Source organism: Drosophila eugracilis, unplaced genomic scaffold, assembly GCF_018153835.1.
Source record: "Drosophila eugracilis isolate 14026-0451.02 unplaced genomic scaffold, ASM1815383v1 contig_129, whole genome shotgun sequence".
Classification (NCBI taxonomy): Eukaryota; Metazoa; Arthropoda; class Insecta; order Diptera; family Drosophilidae; genus Drosophila; species Drosophila eugracilis.
This window is the reverse complement of record NW_024572084.1, coordinates 65,597-82,033: the sequence shown is the minus strand read 5'-3', so window position 1 is coordinate 82,033 and position 16,437 is coordinate 65,597. Positions and strand designations below refer to the sequence as shown.

General features: G+C 40.7%; 1 pseudogene; it reads left to right on the top strand.

Annotated features, from left to right (window-relative positions):
- The first annotated feature begins 5,584 nt into the window (after positions 1 to 5,584).
- Positions 5,585 to 10,682, top strand: LOC108104320 (annotated as a pseudogene).
- Positions 10,683 to 16,437: the final 5,755 nt, after the last annotated feature.

The following is a 16,437-nucleotide window of genomic DNA, read 5'->3' as shown; positions in this document are numbered from 1 at the left end:
CGTACCTCCACCCGTTCGCAAGCGTGCTGTGGTCGATTAATCTGAAGATCTCAGCATCTCGGACTACTATGTGTCAGCCAGTACCAGAGTCAACGTGGAGAACAAGGAGATCGATCCCGAGTTCATAAAGCTGTACAATAAGGACAACGATAAGGTAGCCATTTGAAGTTGGCAGCTGGAGCGTTTGATCAACGAGAGCGGTCTTTCGGCCATCTACAAATTCCATCGTTCCATGTTTTTACGGTTTTAAAAAAATTATTGTTTCCATCAAAAAACGATTTCGCCATTAGTACAGGTCTAAACTTCAAGGGTATATAATTTCCAAATCATATTCTCTTCTTGTTTAATTATACGTTTACTTACCGATGACCACATTTGGGACCAATGCCTGTGTTCCGAACTAGGTAAAAGAGCCACTTTCAAACATAAGGGCTTCTTGGTCAATATGGCCTTCAACTCGGCCCTCCAATATAAGTACAAAATAGTCGACAGCTATTCGTTGGGTGAAAATATAGAGGTTTGGATCGTCTTTAGATTTTCTTTTTGTCTTAACGTTGTGAAAAACGTCTTGATTTAGTAATCTTCGCAATATAGCCTCAGAAAGTCCGCTCGTTCAGTTTCCTAAAGTCGATCACCAATCGGTTTTATCTGATGCCGTTATCTTCGGTCCCTTTTTTGTCCACCACCCAAGGAAGGCCTAATTTTTCCGTTGTTTAGCAGTTCTTTGATTTCTTTATTCACAAGGTCTGCTGCCCTAATATGATAAGGGTAAAACTTGGAGTAGACGGGTTCGTCGCTCACAGTTCAAATTGTAGAGATGACCGAGGTGTTAAAGGTGAGCGACTCGGTAGATGTCGAAAACACTGATTCTTTTCAGAATAACGATTTTGAACTCGGCTTTTGCAGAATCTGGCACCAATGTCATCGATTTTAGAGAAATTTACATTCTCGCAGTCAATTTACCTGAGTTTCCCAGTGACGTTTGCGTATTTTATGACTCTATTGCTTAGGTCTACTGCCGCTCCTGCCCGCGTTAGCGAATCGAAGCCTACTATGGCATCAAACAATGTTAGAGTATCAAATAAAAACGAGAAGAAACGCTACAGTCGAGGGCCGCGGATCATTTTGGCATCAAACATGGTCAGAGTATCTAATAAAAACAAGAAGAAACGCTTCAGTCGAGGGCCGCAGTTCATTTTGCTTGTGGAAATTCACAAAGCGCCACCTATTGTCAGAGAAAGCGTGTTGAGTAAATTATAGCGACGTCGCTGTCAATGTGATGCCTTATAACCTATATTTCTTCATAAACACCGAAATAATGTTCCGATTTGAAAAATCGTTGGTAAATAGATAGATAATGACAGAAATATGTTATACAAGGTCAAATGAGAACATTAATTATAATATTATGGACGCCACAATTTTCCTAGGTACCTTCGAACTGAAACTTAATCCTTCCAATAAAGTATTCCAAAACGTTATCCCTGTGCGCTAAACCAAAAAAAATTTAAAGTCTCCAGAAATCTACAGAAAAAAATTTTAGAGTATAAAAAAAACCAACATTACAATATCTGCTTCGTTATCACAACAAACAGAAAGGAACGGAAAGAGATAATATAAATGTTAAAAGATTTTTGTTTTGATTTTTTTTCATGCTTTGCTATTTGTTTATTCAATCTTCTCCCTTTGGAGACTAACAATAAGTGTATCAAATCTTAAACTAGAAAATCTAACTAACAATCATATGACTGATATGGCAGGATTCGGTTAAAAGATGTTTCTGAGATGTAAGGCAAAATTTTCGGGTCTATCTTCGTCGCTGCGAACCCAGCTGCCAGATAAATTTCTTATCGGAATAACTGTTTTGATTGGGGAGCTCAGATTTGGGTGAGCCCTCCACAGAGGATGTTTTAGATTGGTTTGGCAAAAGTTTTTTAATATACCGCAGCAGTGCATAGTGGCGTGAGTGGCTTCCTTAAGACGTTGTTTTGATGACGGCGATTTGTTGGTTTGCTAGGCACGTCGCAGGCTCCTCTTTCCTAGGACTAGCCGTTCAATTTGCAGATCTGACGTGGTTGGGTTGCACCTCCCGGCCTTGTGGTGCTGAGATAGTGGCTGCCTCCACGAATACTTCTTCAAGAGCATCGGTAGAGCAGTAGATGTCCGCTGCGAAGTTGAATTGAGCGTTTAATTTAATACGTGAGGTTACATAATTTCTATATTTTAACCAGTTGGTTCTGTGCGACGTCAGCCTGTGGTGGTGATCTGTAGTTTTTGTGCTTTGAAGAAGAGTTATATGCACTGGCGAATGCTCTGACGACAGTTCCGAAAGCGCTTTAGCGCTTATTATATTGCGGAGAATGTTTTTTGTCACCGCAAAGTCTGTTAGGTCTGGACCATTCCTGCGGTCTGTTGGCCAGTATGTGGGGCTGGGAAACGAAGTCTAATTTGTTGTTCGGTTTTATGATTGCAATGTATAATTGTCTTCCTTTGGGAGTCACAAGGCGTGAACCCCAATGCGTTGTTTTTGGCAGCTATAAAGCAATCTCAAAGCGAGTTTTATTAGTCCATGAATTGTCCTTTAGAAATTGTAACGAAAGGTGGGCAGGTGGTGAGGTTTCCGTTGCCTGACTGCACTTTGATAGACGTTGTTTCCAAGTAAGTAGTTGCAAAACTTTGGTGAAAGTGGTGCTTGATGCGTTCCCTGATTAGGATGCCGATTCCGCCGTGGGCTTTACCATCTGGATGATAGAAGGTGTAACCTCTTATTTGGAAGTTGTATTTGGTTGTGAGGTGCGTCTCTGCCAGTAGTATAATGTCGATATGATTATCATTCAGAAACTTTTTAACTTCGAGGTTGTGCCGTGAAATGCAATTGGCGTTTCACATTGTTAATCGTAAATTTCTCATCTTTTATTTGGACTGCTTAGCTACAAGCAGCTGTAGCACCAAGTTCTTCTTTGTTGGCAGGGCAGTTAGCCGAATTGTGGAAGTCTCCACAAGCTACACAGACTGTTCGAAGTGAATAGTATGTCCAAACTCCTGACAGTTTGTGCATTGCACTAGGGCGTTTCCTTTATGTGGCTCTTCAACGTTAATTCTTCGGTGCAATAAGTATTGCAGATTATAGATGGGGTGCACTTCATTCTTCAGGACTCTGCTGTCTGGCTCGAGCTCGACCCTGAAGAGTGCCTGCGGCTCTTACTGACGTTCTTTGCAGAGAACCCTTTTTCTTTAAGAACATCGATAACTTCTTTGGCGGTTAAGTCAGGCTCGATTCCTTTTAGTAGCACTTGCTGGTCCTTGCTGCTTTTTAGTTCGCATGTGTTGTAGCTTTTCCTATCTTCCTCCAGATATTTGGATAAAGCTCGAAATTGTTCTTCAGATTTGGTCTGAAGCTTAGTTTCATGGATATCCTCTTTTGTGACCGGAACAACATGAACGTTTCAAGTCAACGCAACAATTTTGTTTACCAGAGCGTTTTAGATTTTCTCCCTTATGTAAATTGGAGGAGGCTTAGGTTTCGGTTGGGTCTTCTGAGCCTGTTCTCGTTCATTTTCTGCTAGGAGCGCAAATCTATTGCTGTTGGATCTCCCTGGTAAATTATTTTCCATTTGGAAATGGTTTATTTTTGACTTGTTACCTACACCGGTATTCTGCGGTCTGAGCTTACGCTTGGTATGAATGTACCGGTTTTGTTCTGTTTTGGTTTTGATTTGTTTTCGTAGCTGCAGCTGTGGTTGTTGTTGGTTCAGGTTACTCCAGATATTTGGATACAGCTCGGAATTGTTTTTTTAGATTTGGTCTGAATCTTAGTTTCATGGATATCCTCTTTTGTGATCGGAACAACATGAAAGTTTCCCTTCCTGGTCAACGCAACAATTTTGTTTACCAGAACGTTCGAGATTTTCTCCCTAATGTAAATTGGAGGAGGCTTAGATTTCGGTTGGGTCTTCTGAGCCTGTTCTTGTTCGTTTTTTGCTAGGAGCGCAAATCTATTGCTGTTGGATCTCCCTGGTAAATTATTTTCCATTTGGAAATGGTTTATTTTTGACTTGTTACCTATACCGGTATTCTGCGGTCTGAGCTTACGCTTGGTATGAATGTACCGGTTTTGTTCTGTTTTGGTTTTTATTTGTTTTCGTAGCTGCAGCTGTGGTTGTTGTTGGTTGAGGTTGCTCCAGATATTTGGATACAGCTCGGAATTGTTCTTTAGATTTGGTCTGAATCTTAGTTTCATGGATATCCTCTTTTGTGACCGGAACAACATGAAAGTTTCCCTTCCTGGTCAACGCAACAATTTTGTTTACCAGAGCGTTCGAGATTTTCTCCCTAATGTAAATTGGAGGAGGCTTAGGTTTCGGTTGGGTCTTCTGAGCCTGTTCTTGTTCATTTTCTGCTAGGAGCGCAAATCTATTGCTGTTAGATCTCTCTGCTAAATTATTTTCCATTTGGAAATGGTTTATTTTTGACTTGTTACCTACACCGGTATTCTGCGGTCTGAGCTTACGCTTGGTATGAATGTACCGGTTTTGTTCTGTTTTGGTTTTGATTTGTTTTCGTAGCTGCAGCTGTGGTTGTTGTTGGTTGAGGTTGCTCCAGATATTTGGATACAGCTCGGAATTGTTCTTTAGATTTGGTCTGAATCTTAGTTTCATGGATATCCTCTTTTGTGACCGGAACAACATGAAAGTTTCCCTTCCTGGTCAACGCAACAATTTTGTTTACCAGAGCGTTCGAGATTTTCTCCCTAATGTAAATTGGAGGAGGCTTAGGTTTCGGTTGGGTCTTCTGAGCCTGTTCTTGTTCATTTTCTGCTAGGAGCGCAAATCTATTGCTGTTAGATCTCTCTGCTAAATTATTTTCCATTTGGAAATGGTTTATTTTTGACTTGTTACCTACACCGGTATTCTGCGGTCTGAGCTTACGCTTGGTATGAATGTACCGGTTTTGTTCTGTTTTGGTTTTGATTTGTTTTCGTAGCTGCAGCTGTGGTTGTTGTTGGTTGAGGTTGCTCCAGATATTTGGATACAGCTCGGAATTGTTCTTTAGATTTGGTCTGAATCTTAGTTTCATGGATATCCTCTTTTGTGACCGGAACAACATGAAAGTTTCCCTTCCTGGTCAACGCAACAATTTTGTTTACCAGAGCGTTCGAGATTTTCTCCCTAATGGGTTTCGGTTGGGTCTTCTGAGCCTGTTCTTGTTCATTTTCTGCTAGGAGCGCAAATCTATTGCTGTTAGATCTCCCTGCTAAATTATTTTCCATTTGGAAATGGTTTATTTTTGACTTGTTACCTACACCGGTATTCTGCGGTCTGAGCTTACGCTTGGTATGAATGTACAGGTTTTGTTCTGTTTTGGTTTTGATTTGTTTTCGTAGCTGCAGCTGTGGTTGTTGTTGGTTCAGGTTACTCCAGATATTTGGATACAGCTCGGAATTGTTCTTTACATTTGGTCTGAATCTTAGTTTCATGGATATCCTCTTTTGTGATCGGAACAACATGAAAGTTTCCCTTCCTGGTCAACGCAACAATTTTGTTTACCAGAGCGTTCGAGATTTTCTCCCTTTATGTAAATTGGAGGAGGCTTAGGTTTCGGTTGGGTCTTCTGAGCCTGTTCTTGTTCATTTTCTGCTAGGAGCGAAAATCTATTGCTGTTGGATCTCCCTGGTAAATTATTTTCCATTTGGAAACGGTTTATTTTGACTTGTTACCTACACCGGTATTCTGCGGTCTGAGCTTACGCTTGATATGTATGTACCGGTTTTGTTCTGTTTTGGTTTTAATTTGTTTTCGTAGCTGTAGCTGTGGTTGTTGTTGGTTCAGCTTGCAATGAGAGAATTGGCTGGAGAGCCGACGACGACGTAGACACAGTTGTTGTTGTAATTGCAGAAACGGTAGTTACCGATAGTAAGGAGGGAGGGCGTAGTCAGCTCCAAGACTGAGTAACGACAACGCGGACGGCAGAGAGCGGACGTCTCCGGTTGCGGTCGAAGACATTGCACAACTTTTTGGTTCCGGAGAGACATACGAAAAGTACGCGTTGTTCCGAGCCACAGAGAGTCGGCGCTCGTCTTGTTGCTATTGTTGCTTTTCGCGGCTTTGTGCCGTTGGTTTACCGGGTGCACTAATTATTGGCTTGGTTGCCGGCATCTGTAAAGTTTTCGTTTTGATTTTATTTGATTTGGATATTATATTTGCAGAGGGAAAATACCCTTGCTCTTTGGCATTGCAGCCAGCGCCCTTTCGCTTTTATTTTTATATTTTTTACTGTTTGTGATTACGCTTACGAACACACTGCAGGAACGGTGAGAAAAACACATCTGACTCGTAGCTCGCTAGCCTTAAACGAACTTTTGTAATAACCGTGCACTTAATTACATAATGCGAAAGGTTGCTGCGGAGACGAGCAGAGGTGACCTGACAAGAACTGAAGGTCCTGCATCAGAAGGACAAGGCTGCGATGCAGACCGAAGACTTAACAATTATGACCCTCAAGACAATGGAGGAGCGTCTGCGTGATCGATTCACCGCGCGTCAGGACGAATTGGAGGAGCTAAATTATAGCGATATCGGAAGTAATGTATATTGGAAATTCTCTCAGCTAGCCGCGGATGGAACGTCGACATCTAGGTGGAAATTGCCAAGCGCTCCAGTAGAGGTGTTGCCCACCAGAGGGAGTCTGCCTTGGAGAATGTGAGAGCGTTGGAGGTTACTGACGCTTTTGCGCAACTGTTTTAGTAATCGGCGGTTAAAATTCTAGGCTCAAATCAACGAAACCCTGCAGGTAAGGTTATTCGAGTCGGGATCCGTTGCAACTCTTCGGGAGTTGGGCGACCGATTTCATGGTCATATGAGGGCCCTCATGAGTTTCGGGACGGCGGAAGAAATTCGAGGATGCCCCCTCATCCAGATCATCCCTGCCACAAAGGCGAAGAGGGAAGACTGTCTGGCAGCGAATAGTGCTGACAGCCTGACGACTTGGGGATCTATGGCTCGGTTTTTGGACATTGATTTGGCATAACTCCGCATCTGCCAACGGATCAAGTGAGCTGAAGTAGGCCATTTAATAATCGTTCTTGCATGTTTCTTAATGCTCCGCCGACTCCGTGTGCCCTGTGCGGTATCCTGGAACATGCTGTTCCTTCTTGCTCAAGGTTCCTCACCTTGCCAGTTGAGGAACAATACTTGCCCTCTGCTTCGTTTGCCTCAAGTCTGGGCACTTAGCCTGCGGATGCTCATCCTCCCGCTGCCCAACGTGTTATCGCCGACATCATGCTCTGTTGCATCCTTGTGATCCTTGGATCCTGCCAATGAGTCTGGTGTTGCGACCTCTCAGGCTCCGCCAGCTAGCGCGTTCGTGACCCAGGATCGCTACGCTGAAACAGTGTTCTTGCCAACCGCCAACATTCTCGTTCGTGCCCGATCAGGAGACTTCCTTCCTTGCCGAGCGCTACTTGATTCCACCTCACAAGTTCATCTCATCACATCGCGACTGGCAGCCAACTTCAGCTTTATCGGTCCGAACGCTCTGTAGCAGTGACGGGCCTTGGAGACACTGAATTCACTATGGATGGAGCATCGGTTAATGTTTGCCGGAAATCTCGCCTATCCACGTATTCGGTATACATTAAAGCAGTTGTGGCGTCTTACATCGTAGAGCGTCAACCTGGTCAGAACATTTATGTCTCAAACTGGAAGGTTTCCGCTAATGTGGTTCTGGCAGATCCCAGCTTTCACAGAGCGCAGCGTGTGGATTTGCTGATTGGAGCCAGACTGTTTTTTTATCTGCTCTCAGTTGGGCAAATCCAACTCGGCCTCTTATGCAGAAGACGCGCTTTGGATGGGTAGTTTCTGCAGATGGTTGCAATCCAGGGAAACCTTGTGTGGCCGCTAAGGAGGTTGAGCTGCAGAACCTGAACGATCGTGTGGTCCCCTATATTGACCGTGTGCGTAACTTGGAAATAGAGAGTTCCCGTCTCAGCATTGAGGTGCAGACCACCAGGGACACGGTCACCCGCGAGACGACCAATATTAAGAACATGTTCGCGGCAGAGTTGCTGGACACACGTCTTTTTCTGGATGGTACGGCCAGGGATCGTACGCGTGGCGAGATCAATAGCAAGCTTCTGTGGGAGAACGAGAAGCTAAAGAACCGTCTGGACAAGAAAACCATGGAGTGCAGCACTGCTGACGAAAATGCCGCATGTACAAGTCGCGTTTCAATGATCGGAGCAAATTTAAACTTGCCAACGCCGATCGGAAGAAGATTACTGATGAACTGAACGATGCGACTAAGCAGATGGATCGTCTGCGCAAGCAGTTCGAGGACACGCGCAAGGCTATAGAGCAGGAGACACTATCTCGCTTTAACTTTGAAAATACCATAAAGAGCCTGCGAGAGGAGCTGTCATTCAAGGATCAGGTCCACTCACAGGAGATCAATGAGTCGCGTAGCATCCGCCAGGCGGAGAACAGCGAAATCGACGGACGCCTTAGCTCCGAATATGAGGAGCAGATACGAATTAACCGCGACTGTTTCGATTCGCTGTACAAGGATAAATCTGCATGCACATCCAACTCTAAGCACAAGTCCATCGAAAAGTTGCACTCAAACCGTGTTCGTATTGACGGTATTGGTCATATTAACGTAGCTCTCAATGGTCTCGTACGCAATTTGGAGCAGGAACCCGATAACAGCAGTTCAGCAGTTCTTTGATTTCTTTATTCACAAGGTCTGCTGCCCTAATATGATAAGGGTAAAACTTGGAGTAGACGGGTTCGTCGCTCACAGTTCAAATTGTAGAGATGACCGAGGTGTTAAAGGTGAGCGACTCGGTAGATGTCGAAAACACTGATTCTTTTCAGAATAACGATTTTGAACTCGGCTTTTGCAGAATCTGGCACCAATGTCATCGATTTTAGAGAAATTCACATTCTCGCAGTCAATTTACCTGAGTTTCCCAGTGACGTTTGCGTATTTTATGACTCTATTGCTTAGGTCTACTGCCGCTCCTGCCCGCGTTAGCGAATCGAAGCCTACTATGGCATCAAACAATGTTAGAGTATCAAATAAAAACGAGAAGAAACGCTACAGTCGAGGGCCGCGGATCATTTTGGCATCAAACATGGTCAGAGTATCTAATAAAAACAAGAAGAAACGCTTCAGTCGAGGGCCGCGGTTCATTTTGCTTGTGGAAATTCAGAAAGCATGTTGAGTAAATTATAGTGACGTCGCTGTCAATGTGATGCCTTATAACCTATATTTCTTCATAAACACCGAAATAATGTTCCGATTTGAAAAATCGTTGGTAAATAGATAGATAATGACAGAAATATGTTATACAAGGTCAAATGAGAACATTATTTATAATATTATAGACGCCACAACTTTCCTCGTTACCTTCGAACTGAAACTTAATCCTTCCAATAAAGTATTCCAAAACTTTATGCCTGGGCGCTAAACCCAAAGTCTGTAGATAGTTATAGTTTGTTATTTCATAAAAAATTTAAAGTCTCCAGAAATCTTCAGAAAAGAATATTAGAGTATAAAAAAACCAACATTAAAATATCTGCTTCGTTATCACAACTTGTCCGTCTGGACAAGAAAACCAAGGAGTGCAGGACTGCTGACGAAAATGGCGCATGTACAAGTCGCGTTTCAATGACCGGAGCAAATTCAAACTGGCCAAAGCGGATCGGAAGAAGATTACTAATGAACTGAACGATGCGACCAAGGAGATGGATCGTCTGCGCAAGCAGTTCAAGGACACGCGCAAGGCTCTAGAGCAGGAGACACTATCTCGCTTTAACTTTGAAAATACCATAAAGAGCCTGCGAGAGGAGCTGTCCACTCACAGGAGATCAATGAGTCGCGCAGCATCCGCCAGACGGAGAACAGCGAAATCGACGGGCGCCTTAGCTCCGAGTATGAGGAGCAGATACGAATTAGTCGCGACTGTATCGATTCGCTGTACAAGGATAAATCTGCATGCACATCCAACTCTACGCACAAGTCCATCGAAAAGTTGCACTCATCCCGTGTTCGTATTGACGGTCTATATGCCAACATTCACGATCTTGAGCAGATTAACGTCGCTCTCAATGGTCTCGTACGCAATTTGGAGCAGGAACTCGATAACACTTGCGAGCGTCACGGCTATGAGGTGGATCAGCTCGAAAAGGAGGTTTTTCGACTGTGCGAAGAGATGACACATCAACTGCAGGAATACCAGGATCTCATGGACATCAAAGTCTCACTGGATTTGGAAATCGATACATACAAGCTGCTGGTCGGCGAGAAGGAGCGCCTGAACATTACCCCAGCTGCCAGCAAGGATACGGTACAGTCCTTCAGCCAATCACTGCGTAGCTCCACCCGTTCGCAAGCGTGCTATGGTCGATTAATCTGAAGATCTCAGCATCTCGGAAACTATGTGTCAGCCAGTACCAAAGTCAACGTGGAGAACAAGGAGATAAAGTAGACATTGGAAGTTGCAGCTGCAGCGTTTGGTCAACGAGAGCGGTCTTTCGGCCATCTACAAATTCCATCGTTCCATGTTTTTACGGTTTTAAAAAATTTATTGTTTCCATCAAAAAAGCATTTCGCCATTAGTACGTGTCTAAACTTCAAGGGTATATAATTTCCAAATCATATTCCCTTCTTGTTTAATTATAGGTTTACTTACCGATGACCACATTTGGGACCAATGCCTGTGTTCCGAAATAGGTAAAAGAGCCACTTTCAAACATAAGGGCTTCTTTGCCAATAGTGACTTCAACTCGGCCCTCCAATATAAGTACAAAATAGTCGACAGCTTTTCCTTGGCTGAAAATATAGAGGCTGGGATCGTCTTTAGATTTTCCTTTTGTCTTAACGTTGTGAAAAACGTCTTGATTAAGTAATCTTCGCAATATAGGCTCAGAAATAAACTCTTTTTTAAAAGCATCGACAGCTAAAAATATTTTTGTTTTAGTTATTAAATAAAATTTAAAAATCTAATTTGATTTTACCTGTGCTTAAATATTGAAAAGTAGCTAATGTTAACTGAGGAGAAATTCGTACCGCTTGCACTTCACGGCGTTCAGCGAACGCAGAGAAGTCAGCTTTTTTATATCGATTTCTTCTGGTTTTTGTGCGGTTATCAACAAAAACATCAGTTTCGTCGACAATTTCAGCTTGAATCAGTTCCTCAATTACATCTTCCAGTGTAACCAAACCGACTGTTTCATAAAAGGGATCTCCATCTCCCTCATTATTTACACGGTGCACAAAAGCAATGTGCCCAATTGTTCCTTCTTTAAATTGATTAAACATAATGTCTAAAGTATAATCTTCAAAAACAAAATGAACCGGATTTTGGTAAAATTCACATAACGTTTTCAATGGCGTGTTATCATCAGTATCAACAAAGGCCAAATCCTTAATATAAAGAAGAGTTACAATGTTTTTTCTATCGCCATCGTATACTGGTATACGAGAATAACCAGAATTCATAATTTCAGATACGGTTTCAAAATCCAGTAATGCATCTAATGAAAGCATAAAGGCATCATTTATATGTGTCATTACGTCTGATACTGTTTTTTTTCGTAACTCTAGAGCTCCGGATATGATATTAACCTCATTTTTATCAAGATCATTTACATCGTTAGTAACCTAAAATTAAATGCATAAAACTTAAACGTTTAAGATTATAAACACAAAAATATACTTACACGAACAAGTTCTTTTAAACGTTCCCGGTTGTAAACATTTCCTATTTCTTCACCTAGTAACTTATCAAGAATACGTGAAACTGGGTACGAGAGTGGTGCTGTTATTGCCATTACAGTTTTTGTTATTAGAATGGTCTTAGCTCCGATTGCCAATCCATGCCTTGAACAAACCGCCTGTAATATGTAAAAGAACAATTATTTTGAAAACATAACAGAAGGAAATTTATCAGTGAGTGCTAATAAGTATCAAAGAAAGTGCTGTCGTCGCTTTGAAGATAACAGAGAGTAAATGCACAGTCAACGGATATCAAGAGATCAAAATAAATCAATCCGATACCACTTAAGAAAAACGAAACGAAGCACTGTACATAATAACTAAATACAGCACTGATGACTAGAGCATTTTTTATGAAAGGCAACATCAGAGTTATGATTAAGACTAATTGGAAAATACAAGTATCTTGGTAAATATCTTACATGTTTTATTCTTCTTAAACTATTAAAAGATTACCAATTATTTTCCCAAACTGTTACAGAAAACAGTGATTTAAATACTTTATTTGAAAGAAAGAAAAACTTTTAGAATAACCATAATAGAATAACATATTCAGAGAAATATTTGAAAAATATCACTGTACATTGGCAATTTCAAACGAGCTTTCCACCATTCCCGAATATTAATCAATTTTAATTCAGAAAAGGCACCGAACCCAAAACAATGTCAAAGGGTTATTATATAAGTATAAGTATTGACAGACAACAAAATCGCAGAACTGTAGTTCTAGGTCTAGTAGACAACAGTGTTACAGTAAAAAGACTAAAGATTTTACATTCTCTATCTCCCTAATAGATAAAATAAACTTACACTAAATATGTTATATACAAGACAATACAATTTTATTAGTAAACGTAACGTTGTGTGTCAATTCCTGCCGATTTTTGGACGCATCAACGAAGCCCGTAGTACAAGGGGGTGATTGATGCATCCATCTTAGTGTCAATAATGGCTGAGAACACCGGTTGTTCCGCTCAAACAGCAATTCCAACTCCTAAATCTTCTCAGCACTTCTTTTAAGAAAAATTTCATACATGTTTTTTAATTAATTAATTAATAATAAAAACATATTTTTAGTTAACAGTAAAGAAACAATGAGAACCGAAAGACCATCACCAACCTTATCAAGCGGTGGATGAATCACAATTAGGCTGAGATTTTGGTGATGATAGGTTTTTCGTTGTGGAAATTTTATATTTATAACTTGAGTGGTCAGGCTTTTAGCTTGGGAATCTGCTTGTTCGTTTCCTGGTATTCCAAAATGACCTGGTATCCAAAGTGTGGTGTAGTGTTCGGTGTAGTGGTGTAGTGTTCGTTTTTGTCTGCGTCGATCGCGTCGATAACAGGAAGGGAGTCCGTGCAAATGCAGAATTTCACAATTTTACAAGTTTCTAGAGCAACTTTAATAGCTAGAAGCTCAGCTGACTGATGAGAACTTGGTAAATTTAAATTGTTTAACAGATTCAACTTCGTTTGTGATAGTGACGCTGCTAGTGTTGTTTCATTGCGATCCGTCCATGTGAATAGTGTACGCAATAATTGTGTTGTTTTTCTTGTCTGTCCGACGGTCTGTCTGTCCGACGGTCTGTCTGTCCGACTGTCCGTCTGTCCTACTGTCTGTCTGTCCGTATGAGTGCTGAGATCTCAGCAACTATAAGAAATACAAAGTTGAGATTAAGAATGAAGATTCTTGAGGTCCATACGCAGCGCAAGTTTATTTGTGCATCCTGTCCACTCTAACGCACTTTAACAAATCGCGAAAAACTAAAAACGCCGAAATCTCAGGAACTATTAGGAGCTAGAAAGTTGAGAGCTAGAAAGTTTAGTATGTATAATCTTTAGATGCCATCGCAACTTGTAGTGGTACCGTCAAAAGACGGTTTTCTCATTTTGCAGAAAAGCATACTCGTATATCTCGGTAACTATAATTGGTAGAACGCTCGGAATAAGCATATAGGTTTTTATAATGCCCCCAATGGGATTTTTTCTAATCAAGCCACGCCCACTCTAACGCCCACAAAGCCCGAAAAACCAAAATTGATAAAATCTCGGAAACTAAAAGAGCTAGAAACTTGTGCTTAAGAATACTTATTTTAAAGATGCCACTGAAACTTTCCCATAGTTTTCATCCGGGCATACCCACTCTAACGCTCACAAACCGCAGAAAACTGTGGCGTCCATTATATTATAGTGTAGGTCTTCGTTTGACCTTGTATAACATATTTTTGTCAATATCTATACATTACCAACGATTTTTCAAATCGGAACATTATTTCGCTATTTATTAAGAAATTTAGGCTATAAGGCCTCCATGGTCAGTGACGTCACTATCAGTTACTCAACTTGCTTTCTCCTACGATAGATGGCTCTTTGGGAATTTCCACTAGCAAAATGAATATTTTAAAATTGTGTAAAACTGTAACGGGTATCTTATAGTCGCGGCACTCGTCTATACCGTTTCCTCTTGTTTTAATTTATATTGTGAAGTTTTGAACGGAGGTATGATTTTATTATTTTTCATTTAGTATTATTTTTATAATTAGTGAGTTATTTCCGTTGCTTAATGTTTATACGAAATTTTATAAAAGCAAGCTTCGAAAAAAGTGCTTTAGATTGGAGCGGTTCTGAAGGCACCAAAGGCGGTTCGGAAGGCTGAGTTGATCGTTGAATTTATTTTTCGTAGCGTTGACTGTGAGACTGGGAGGCCATAGTCTGCATGTGCATGACGATTGCTTTAGTGCCGTTAGGAAGTGTAGATGAGATGCATTTTTTATTTGATAGACATTTTATGACGTTTATTGGTTTTTTAGACTTGGAAGTATGTTGATCTGTTTGAGATTTTTTAGCTGTGTTTGTTGTTAAAGTATATAAATAGTATTTTTAGATATATATAACGTTCTTGTACTTGTGTATTTTCCGACACTAAATTGCAGTTGCAATGTTGTTTTCTGCAAAAATGTGGCTATGATGAAATAAATAATAAGTCGCCCATTCTAATATGGTAGTGATAAAAGGACTTAACTTATTTTAATTTTTTTTAGTTTTAGTTAGTGTCCAGGTTTTTTATCACTGCAAAGATTATTCGGTCAATTCCATTCAATATTTATTATTGTTGTTTATTTTTCAATTTCTTTTGCTCTTTTGTGGGAAGGTAAGGCGTCTGGGTAACCATGAAATTTAATGTGAGTTTATATTAACCGAACGAGAAATTGTAAACTGCAGGGTATTTAATTATTTTATTTCGGAAATAGCGAAATTATTAATCGACGAAAGGACACGGTGCGTGTATTTTATTCAAATGAAATTATCTTAGATGAGAGAGGAAGAGCCGCGCCAAATTCGCATGAGCGAAAAACTTTATTTCCCAATTAGATTTATTTTTTTAATACGCATTAAGGCCGTAATAAAGTTCACAACCGATGAAGGCTTCTTTAAATCATTCTTGGCCAACGAAACTATCGTCAACCGCGTACCTATTTTTATCGAGCCCAACTCTCTGCTGAAGCACAGATTAATGAAAAGACGCACTGCAAAAAGCCACGCCCCCGGAAAGTTCCAGAAGAACACATTTGGCCACAAACCTTTTAATAAGCGTCCGTCACATGAAAATGGGGGCAATCCGTTTATAAAAAGGGCAAAGTTTTAGAACTGAAAACCTTAAAAGATTTAGTCTTAAGTTTTGCAGTACCATAAAAAGAACACAGTATGGAACTGAATGAAACTTCGTCCAAAATTTTTCGGCCCTTATGAAGTAAAGAAAGAAGGTAATCAGGAGGGACAAAACATTACTACGACAACAGCCGAATACATGAAAAAATGGGGTTCATTCAGGGGCGAATGAAGATTCAGGATAGCCGATTGTGGGATATGGGTATATAAAGGTGTTAAGCAGCCTATTTAATTTCATATGGGGAGACACTGTTCGGAATTCCACAACCTCGTAGCTTTTTTCTATCAGCCAAAACGCCATATAGAACTGTCTCTTTTCATCAAAGAATGTCTATACTCATCACCCTTTTCCTAATAGAAATAGCGCCTTATTAATTTAAGTTGAAGTCAGTCGATTGCGAATATTGAAGAGAGCAAAAGCTGTGTTTCTTTAATTTACCTTTATATATATCCGAAATAAAGATTATCAATTCGTACTACCCTACATAAATAACGTGCTTAATTTCATCTTTATATCACTTATAGTTACCAAGATATTAGCCTTTCTACAAAAAGCGAAACCCGTTCTTCGAGCTTGGAGGGCGTAAGAGGGGCATCTCAAGATTATACTTACTTAATCCCAACATTCTACTTTTAATAGTTCCTGAGATATCAGCAGTTTCAGTTTTTCGTTATTTATGGGCGTTAGAGTGAATATGGAAAGATGCTGATATAAACTTGCGCTGCGTAGAGACCTCACTAATCTTCATGCTTAATCTCAACATTCCATCTCGTAAAGTTCCTGAGATCTAAGCGTTCATACGGACAGACGGACACACGGGCGGACGGACGAAGAGGCGAACATAGCATAATCGACTTTGCTATTGATACTGATCACGAATATATACACTTTATAGGGTTGGAAACCCTTTTACTCTACGAGTAACGGGTATAATCAAACGCTTCGGCGGGATCAATGACAACTGCATGCTTAATGCCAACAATAATACAGCA